Here is a 9,218-nt window from a genome sequence, read left to right on the forward strand (position 1 = left end):
TTACCCGATTTTCCAGGTGTTGTGTGTCTCAGTTCCCCTGGCTAGGGAAAGGGATTCCCTTCCCCCTTGCACTTCCCAGGTGAGGCGATGCCTCGCCCTGCTTCAGCTCTCGCTGGTGGGGCTGCAGCAGCTGACCAGCACAGATTGTCAGGCACTCCCTAGTGAGATGAACCCAGTACCTCAGTTGAAAATGCAGAAATCACCAGTCTTCTGTGTCGCTGGCGCTGGGAGTTGGAGACTGGAGCTGTTCCTATTCGGCCATCTTGCTCCATCCCCCCTGTTTACACAATATTTTCATGTATCTCATCCTCATAGCACCATCAGGAAGTGGGCAGCAAGGTATTAATAACCACACATTTCAGCTGATGATGAGTGAGGCTGAAAGGCTGTCTTACCCAAGGTCATAGAGCAGATAAATAGTGACGTTCAGATAAGTATCCAGGTCTTTCAATACCAGATTTAATATTATTTTCATTATGTCTCACTTTAAATCATAAACTTTAGTTAACTTTAACACTAACATATCAAAGTAAATTCTGAATTTTAATTATTTAATTTAAAACATAAAACTGCTTCTTCCTGTTAATCTATTATAACTTCCAGCTATTTCCAGCTATTAGAACTTGACATGGTATTTTTAAAGTTTCCATTAGACATATCTTTAGGTAATAGGAGTCAAGATAATCTAAAGCCTTGTAAGAAAAGATGGAGGGTATATGCTGCTCTAAGGGTCTTTTATTAAAATACTCCACGAGAGGAAGTCTTTCCAAGATTAGGCATAATGTGAAAATTGAAGAAAAAGATAGTGTAGAATAAAAGCTCTCGGAAGAACCCTTAACATGAAATGCAATCACATAATGATCTTCAGAGTGTGAAAGTCTGAGTGTGAATCTACACACAAACACACTGAAGATATAAGATCTTCCTAGTGTACCATCTTATGTAGATTATAGATGTGTATATGTATTTTATATAGATAGAGGTGTGTATGTATGTAAATAAGTAAGTATATGTATGTGTTTATATACAAAATCTTATACTGATCCTTGTGTTACATTACATTCTGATAAATATTTGGGGATTGAAAGTAACCAGGATACAATTTTAAAAGTCACAACTGTAGAGTCAAGCTAGGAAGAGAAAATTATTATAGAAAAAGAAATAATTTTAAAACAATTTTTTTTAAAAAATGGTACTATGTAATGTTCTCTTACTATAAAATGTGAGGGGACTCCAAAAAGTTCACATAAAAAATGGAGTTAAAATATAAAAATAAAAAATATAAATTTTATTTTTCAACATAAGCTCCACCAAGTTCAAGAAATTTATGCAAGTGATGATACCAGCTATTTAGTCCATCTCTAAAGAATTGAAGCTTCTGGGAATTTATCTATGTCATTGCAGTCTTTTTTACATTATTAACTGAAGAAAAATAGATGCCCTTTACAATTTTTTTAAGATTAGGAAACAAAAAGGAGTCAGAAGGAGCCAAATCGGGACTGTAACATGGATGCCTAATAATTTCCCATGCAAACTCTTGCAAAATTGCCCTTGTTTAATGAGAGGAATAAGCACGAGTATTATTGTGGTGGAGAGGGACTCTCTGGTGAAGCTTTCATGGGCATTTTTCTGCTAACGCTTTGGCCAACTCTCTTAAAACACTCTTATGGTAGTTATCATTCTTTGGCCTCCCAGCAAATTAACAGACAAAATGTCTTGAGAATCCCAAACACTATTGCCATGACCTTTGCTCTTGACTGGTCCAATTTTGCTTTGACTGGATTACTTCCACCTCTTGACAGCTATTGTTTGTGCTGTGCCTTAGGGATCGTACTGGTAAAGCCATGTTCTACCTCCTTTTACATTTCGTTGGAGAAATGCTTCAGGATCTTGATATCAATTGCTTACAAAATTTCTGCTGAAAGCTCTGCTCTTATCTGCAGCTTCTCTGGGAGCAGCATTTTTGACACTCATCAAGTAGAAAGTTGGCTCAACTTTAATATTTTAGTCATAACTGCATAAGCTGAAGCGATTGAGATGTCTATGTTGTTGGCTATTGTTTGTGCTGTTAATAGTCCTTTTCAATTAAGACATGAACAAGATTAATTTTTTCCTCACAAATTGATGTGGATGCTCTGCCACCTTGAGCTTCATCTTTGACATCATCTCAGCCCTTACTAAAATGAGTTATCCACTTGTAAACTGCTGATTTCTTTGAGGCACTGTCCTTATAAACCTTTTATAAAGCATCACTGATTTCACCATTCTTTCGCCCGATCTTCACCATATATTTAATGTTTGTTCTTGCTCCATTTTTATCAGAATTCACATTGCTGATAGAGGTTCTTCAAACTGGTGTTATATCTTTCTTAGTGCCTCAAACTAAATCCCATTCAGACATGTTAAAACAAGTTCGTATGAGTTTATTTTGGTGGAAAAAAATGTTGAAATTCATGCATAGTTTTTTTTTAATGCACATTCTTCATGAACTTTTTGAAGGCCCCTTATAAAATGTAAAATATAAGCTAGAATATAGATCTGATATAAAATTGGTTAAATATCTTAAAAGCATGTAGGAGAATTCTTACTTTCCTGACTCTTTTCTTCCAATTTTTCTTTCTTTCTTTCTTTCTTTTTTTTTTTCCCCCCCAGACAAAGTCTCGCTCTGTCGCCAGGTTTGAGTGCAGTGGTGTGATCTTGGCTCACTGCAACCTCTGCCTCCCAAGTTCAAGCGATTCTCCCTGCCTCAGCCTCCCAAGTAGCTGGGACTACAGGCAAGCGTCACCACATCCAGCTAATTTTTGTATTTTTAGTAGAGACAGGGTTTCACCATGTTTGCCAGGATGGTTGCAATCTCTTGACCATGTGATCCACCTGCCTCAGCCTCCCGAAGCGCTAGGATTACAGGCGTGAGCCACCACACCCGGCCTTTTCTTCCTCTTTTTCAATTCCTCTATTGAGTCTCTCCATTTTTCCGTCTTACATGGAAAAAAAAAATTAAAAAACAACATGAAAGGAAATTAACTGTATAAAAAGCAAATTTAACATTTTCTTTACCTAGTAGATATTATTTTTGATGAAACCATAATCCCTACCATGGGCTTGGCCATCAGTTAAGGCTTCATTCATCTAAGTCTTCCCCTTTATTTCATTTGCCACTTTTACCACATCTTTCTTTGGCTCACTCATTTAGTACAGACTTTCCACTCCAATGTTTCATAACAAAAATTAAACTATTTAGGCCGGGCATGGTGGCTCACGCCTGTAATCCCAGCATTTTGGGAGGTTGAGGCGGGCAGATCACGAGGTCAGGAGTGCAAGACCAGCTTGGCCAACATGGTGAAACCCCGTCTCTAGTAAAAATACAAAAATTAGCTGGGAATGGTGGCGCGTTTCTGTAATCCCAGCTACTCTGGAGGCTGAGGCAGGAGAATTGCTTGAACCAGGACCCAGGAGGCAGAAGTTGCAGTAAGCTGAGATCACGCCAGTGCACTCCAGCCTAGGCTACAGAGCGAGACACCATCTCAAAAAAAAAAAAAAAAAAATTAAATCATTTAAAACCTTTTTGGAAATGTACCTCCAGGGTGGCATCATTAAGAAAAGACTATGCAAGCAATATAATTACTCTTTAATTGCTCTAATGCAATTAGAAGATGTGATAGAAGCAGTCAGTATGTCTCCAGCATTGTGACGATAGGAAAAGCTGATTACATTTCAAATCTGTTTGTTGTAAGTACTGGAAGAAAAAACTGCTGTGATTTTACGTGTTCTGGCTATGATTTCATGTTAGCAAATGGCCTGTATTGTAGAATTAAGTTCACTCTAGTTTCTGCTCTACAGGGTCATTCCTCAAACTATCTCAGCATTTGGAATTTTACATGCTTGACCTTTAAGATTTCTGATTCTTCAAGCTCATCTGAACTCAAATCATTGTCTGTTCTGACATCTGATACCTATAGGCAGGGCTCTTGATTGTGCCTAAAACAATTGTCCTACTATTCCATCTTATTAAGGTTTCACTGACTTTGTCACCGAATCAATAAAAAGCCAAGAATTTTTTAAAGTAAATTGAATGTCCTGTGAAATGGCACTGGATTTGTTTAAGACAAACTGAAATAAATTTTGACCTCTTCTGATGCACCATAGCTATGTTAAAACAGTATTTCAGTGTGTTTCATGGCATTAATCCCATGAAAGACAATCAATAGGATGTTGTTTTTTTCAGGATGCCACTCCATTGAAATAGAAAATATTTTTCCTTTTTTAAAGTTCCACTCAAAGTTCCTTAATACTTTGATTGCTGACAGAACATTATTTTAATGTAATTAAGAGTCCCAACTCCATATTCTTCTGTTAGATTATTTTGTTTAAAAGAGTAAGTATAGCTAGAAATTTAGAACCCAGGTCTTAGAAGCAGATAGCCTGTGTTTGAATCCTGGCCCATAGTTATAAACAAATATATCTGTACTGATATCACCCTCTATATTTTTATCTCTTTCTGGATATCTTATAATTTATTTGATTAATAAATTTCATTCCTTATTTTTCTTCCTACCACTTCTTTTCAAAATTAAAGACTTTAAGTAACTTGCCCAGGATCACTTAGCTAATAAGTAGCGGAGGGAAGAGTCTGTCCAAATCTGTCTACTTCCAGTTCCATGCTGTAAGTACCATGCAATGCTGCTTTTGTTGTCTTATTTAATCATTACCAACCATTTTGTGGCGTATTATCATCATTAATTTATACATGTGAAAATCGAGAGTGAGCAAGATTAAGTAAGTTGTCTAATAATCCCCTTAAAAGAGAAGATGTAGGATTCAAATCCAATTTTATATAACTACCAAATCCTGAAACTTTCTACTACTCTGGGGAAACTGAGATGAAACCACCTGGCAAACTTCTTCATTCACCTGAATCTCATCATGTTTTTCCACTCATTTCTTCTCCTCCTTGTCTTCAAGGAAGACATAGTCTTTCTCTCTCATTCATTTCCTTTCTCTCTCTTTCTCTCTCTCTCTCTTTCTCTTTCTCTCTCTCTTATCTCCCCTTTGTTTCTTTCTTTTTTGAAAAAAATTTGAGGAATGTCTCACTCTATCACCCACGCTGGAATGCAGTTGTGCAATCATGGCTCACTGCAGCCTTGACCTGCCTAGTTCAGGTGACCTTCCCAACTCAGCCTCCAGAGTAACTGGAATCACAGGTGTGTGCCACCCCACTCAGCTAGTTTTTTGTACTTTTTGTAAAGATGGGGTTTCACCATGTTGCTCAGGCTGGTCTCAAACTCCTTAGTTCAGGCAGTGCACCTGCCTTGACCTCCCAAGGCACTGGAATTACAGGTGTGAGCCACTGTGCCCAGCCTTCCCCTTTATTTTCAAGGCTATCTTCTCCACATCGCAAATCCCAAGTACTCTTCAATTATTCCTTCCTTACATTTTGAGTCTCTTAAAGAGCCTACTGTGTGCCAGGTACTGTGCTAGGAATTGGTAATAGAATGGTGAGGATCCCTGCCCTCCTCACAGGGCTCACATCTCAGAACTGACAACTATTAACCAAAAAAAATCACAAAAATACATAACCACAATGTGGATGTGTTGTATAAATAAAAAGAGTAGTTAGTTAAGTACAGATTGACCAGGCGTAAGTCTGGACAATTAAATGCAGAATCAAAATGATTAAAGGCAAAGCAGGGCTAGGCACAGTGACTCACGCCTGTAATCCCAGCACTTTGGGGGCAGAGGTGGGCCAATTGCTCGAGCCCAGGAGTTCAACATCAGCCTGGGCAACACAGTGAAACCTGTTTCTACAAAAAATATAAAAATTAGCTGGGCAAGGTGGCACATCCCTGTATTCCCAGCTTCTCAGGAGGCCGAGGTAGGAAGATCATTTGAGCCTGGCAAACCAGTCATTCGTAGAATTCTCAGGGAGGGATTTAGATCCACAGAACTTGGAATTGAAAGTTATAGGTAATCTTGTTGGCAAAGATATAGAGAAAAGGGGAATCCTTATACACTGCTGGTAGAAATATAAACTGATACAGCTATCATGAAAAACAGCTGGAGGTTCCTTTAAAAATTGAAAATAGAACTAATCGGCAATCCCACTACTGTGTATATATCCAAAGGAAATGAAATCAGTATGTCAAAGAGATACCTGTACTCTCATGTTCACTGCAGCATTATTCACAATAGCCAACATATGGAATCACCCTAAGTGTCTACCAATGGCCAAATGGATAAAGAAAATGTAGTATATATGCAATAGAATACTATTCAACCTTTACAAAGAAAAAAATCTTTAGGGTGCCATGAGTCACGCCTATAATTGCAGCACTTTGGGAGGCTGAGGTGGGTGGCTGGTTTGAGTCCAGGAGTTCGAGACCAGCCTGGGCAACATGGCAAAACCTCATCTCTACAAAATATACAAAAATTAGCCAGGCATGGTGGCGCATGCCTGTAGTTCCAGCTACTAGGGAGGCTGAGATGGGATAATTGTTTGAGCCCAAGAAGTCGAGGTTGCGGTGAGCTGTGAGCATGCCGCTACACGCTAGCCTGGGTTACAAAGCGAGACCCTGTCAAAAACAAAAAAACAAAAAAACAGAAAATTCTGTCATTTACATCAACATGGATAAGCCTAGAAGACATTATGTTATGTGAAATAAGCCATGCACAGAAATACAAATACCACGTGATCTCACCTATATGTAAAATCTAAAAGAACCTAACTCAGACACAGAGTGGAGTGGTGGTTACCAGGGGTTGGGGGCAGGTACAGGATTCAGGAGATGCTGGTCAAAAGATTCAAAATTTTACTTTGACGGGAGGAATAAATTCAGGAAATCTATTGTATAACTTGGTAACTATAGTTAATAATAATGTACTATATACTTGAAAATTGCTAAGAGTAGATATTAAGTGTTCTCACCACAAAAAAAAAGTATGTGAGGTAGTGCATATATTAGTTTGATGTAGCCACTGAATAACGTATACGTATTTCAAAACATCACGTTATATGCCACAAATATATATAATTTTTATTCACTAATTTTAAAATGTTTAAATGAACTGCTAAAAAACAGTTTGGATGTGATCTTATCCAGATTTTATGTTATTAAGTCTACCTGAACAGGCATCAGCATTATAATTATAGAACTAGAAGCAGAAAGACTGAAACTTGAAAGCAAGCCAAATTGAAGAGAGGTACTTTACATCCGAGTAGACAAAAAAACTGCATCAAAGGTAGAGAAGGGATCTGTGAAACCAGGAGAATATATATTTCATCCATCTGTAGGAGTTTTGAAAAATCTGACACTATGAAAGAATGATTAAAATTAAATTAAATTGGCACACATCAATATTTTAAAATACAAAAGATGTATACTACCCACAGAATGGAAGTATGAGAACCAATTCAAATAGTGATGTAGGGAATGTCTTATATTAAATCAGTTAATGGAGAAGATGTAGTTTAAATAAGCATTGCTTATCATTTTTGGTTTTCGTTGTAGCCTAAAGACTATCTTTCAGAAAAGAACTTATAACATAAGGATTATTTTAATCAATATGACTTATAGTGAAAGAAAACTCTATCGCCTCTAGAAACAGAAATAATTGCTACATTTTGAGAAGATTGAGATCATAGCTCTATATGTATTTGAGAGAACAATGTGGGATGAATCTATATATAATAGCTTGAAAAATTACCAGAATACATGATAAAATAAAAAACAAAATGGCAGGATGATATATATAATGATATCATACAAATTTTTAAAATGAGCACACAACACTTCGTATTTTCTCTGAGTGCATATGTATATGTATATGAGAGCCTAGGAAAAGGACTAAAGGAAACATACCAATACCATAGCAATTATTATTTTGGGGGGAGGATGAGACAAGAACCCAAACTGGGGTAGTAAGGTTTTAATTTTTTAATAACTAGGCTTCATTTCATATTACTTATAAAAATACAAAGTAGCTCTTTCCCATCTTGCAAGATGGCGGGTGAAAAAGTTGAGAAGCCAGATACTAAAGAGAAGAAACCCGAAGCCAAGAAGGCTGATGCTGGTGGCAAGGTGAAAAAGGGTAACCTCAAGGCTAAGAAGCCCAAGAAGGGGAAGCCCCATTGCAGCCACAACCCTGTCCTTGTCAGAGGAATTGGCAGGTATTCCCGATCTGCCATGTATTCCAGAAAGGCTATGTACAAGAGGAAGTACTCAGCCGCTAAATCCAAGGTTGAAAAGAAAAAGAAAGAGAAGGTTCTTGCAACTCTTACAAAACCAGTTGGTGGTGACAAGAACGGCAGTACCCGGGTGGTTAAACTTCTCAAAATGCCTAGATACTATCCTACTGAAGATGTGCCTCGAAAGCTATTGAGCCACGGCAAAAAACCCTTCAGTCAGCACGTGAGAAAACTGCGAGCCAGCATTACCCCCGGGACCATTCTGATCATCCTCACTGGACGCCACAGGGGCAAGAGGGTGGTCTTCCTGAAGCAGCTGGCTAGTGGCTTGTTACTTGTGACTGGACCTCTGGTCCTCAATCGAGTTCCTCTACGAAGAACACACCAGAAATTTGTCATTGCCACCTCAACCAAAATCGATATCAGCAATGTCAAAATCCCAAAACATCTTACTGATGCTTACTTCAAGAAGAAGCAGCTGCGGAAACCCAGACACCAGGAAGGTGAGATCTTCGACACAGAAAAAGAGAAATACGAGATTACAGAGCAGTGCAAGATTGATCAGAAAGCTGTGGACTCACAAATTCTACCAAAAATCAAAGCTGTTCCTCAGCTCCAGGGCTACCTGCGATCTGTGTTTGCCCTGACGAATGGAATTTATCCTCACAAATTGGTGTTCTAAATGTCTTAAGAACCTCATTAAATAGCTAACTACAAAAATAAATAAATAAATAAAAATACAAAGTAATTAAAAATTCAAATTCTTAAATTTTAAAAATATAATTATGGATCAAACATTTACTATTCTTTTAGATTCAAGTATTAATCAACTAATTATTCTGGAATCAAATGGACAAAATGCTTTCTTTGTTTACCAGAATGAATATAATATTGTTTTATAAATTAATCAGTTGCAAGAATTTCAATCTTTTTATGCTGGGTTTACACTATTTAAACTATTACAAATATGTTTGGCTAACATATATCTGTTAAAAAATAAAGACATCAAGAGAGTGAAAAAGCAAGCCACAGACTG

At 37.5% G+C, this 9,218-nt stretch overlaps 1 pseudogene across 1 annotated transcript; it reads left to right on the plus strand.

Moving 5' to 3' along the window:
- Positions 1-7,982: 7,982 nt before the first annotated feature.
- LOC105532298 lies at positions 7,983-8,902 on the plus strand (annotated as a pseudogene). Its single transcript, XR_001004950.1, has one exon. The product of XR_001004950.1 is annotated as a 60S ribosomal protein L6 pseudogene (transcript).
- The last annotated feature ends 316 nt before the right edge of the window (positions 8,903-9,218 follow it).

This window comes from Mandrillus leucophaeus, unplaced genomic scaffold (assembly GCF_000951045.1).
Source record: "Mandrillus leucophaeus isolate KB7577 unplaced genomic scaffold, Mleu.le_1.0 Scaffold948, whole genome shotgun sequence".
NCBI classification, from domain to species: domain Eukaryota; kingdom Metazoa; phylum Chordata; class Mammalia; order Primates; family Cercopithecidae; genus Mandrillus; species Mandrillus leucophaeus.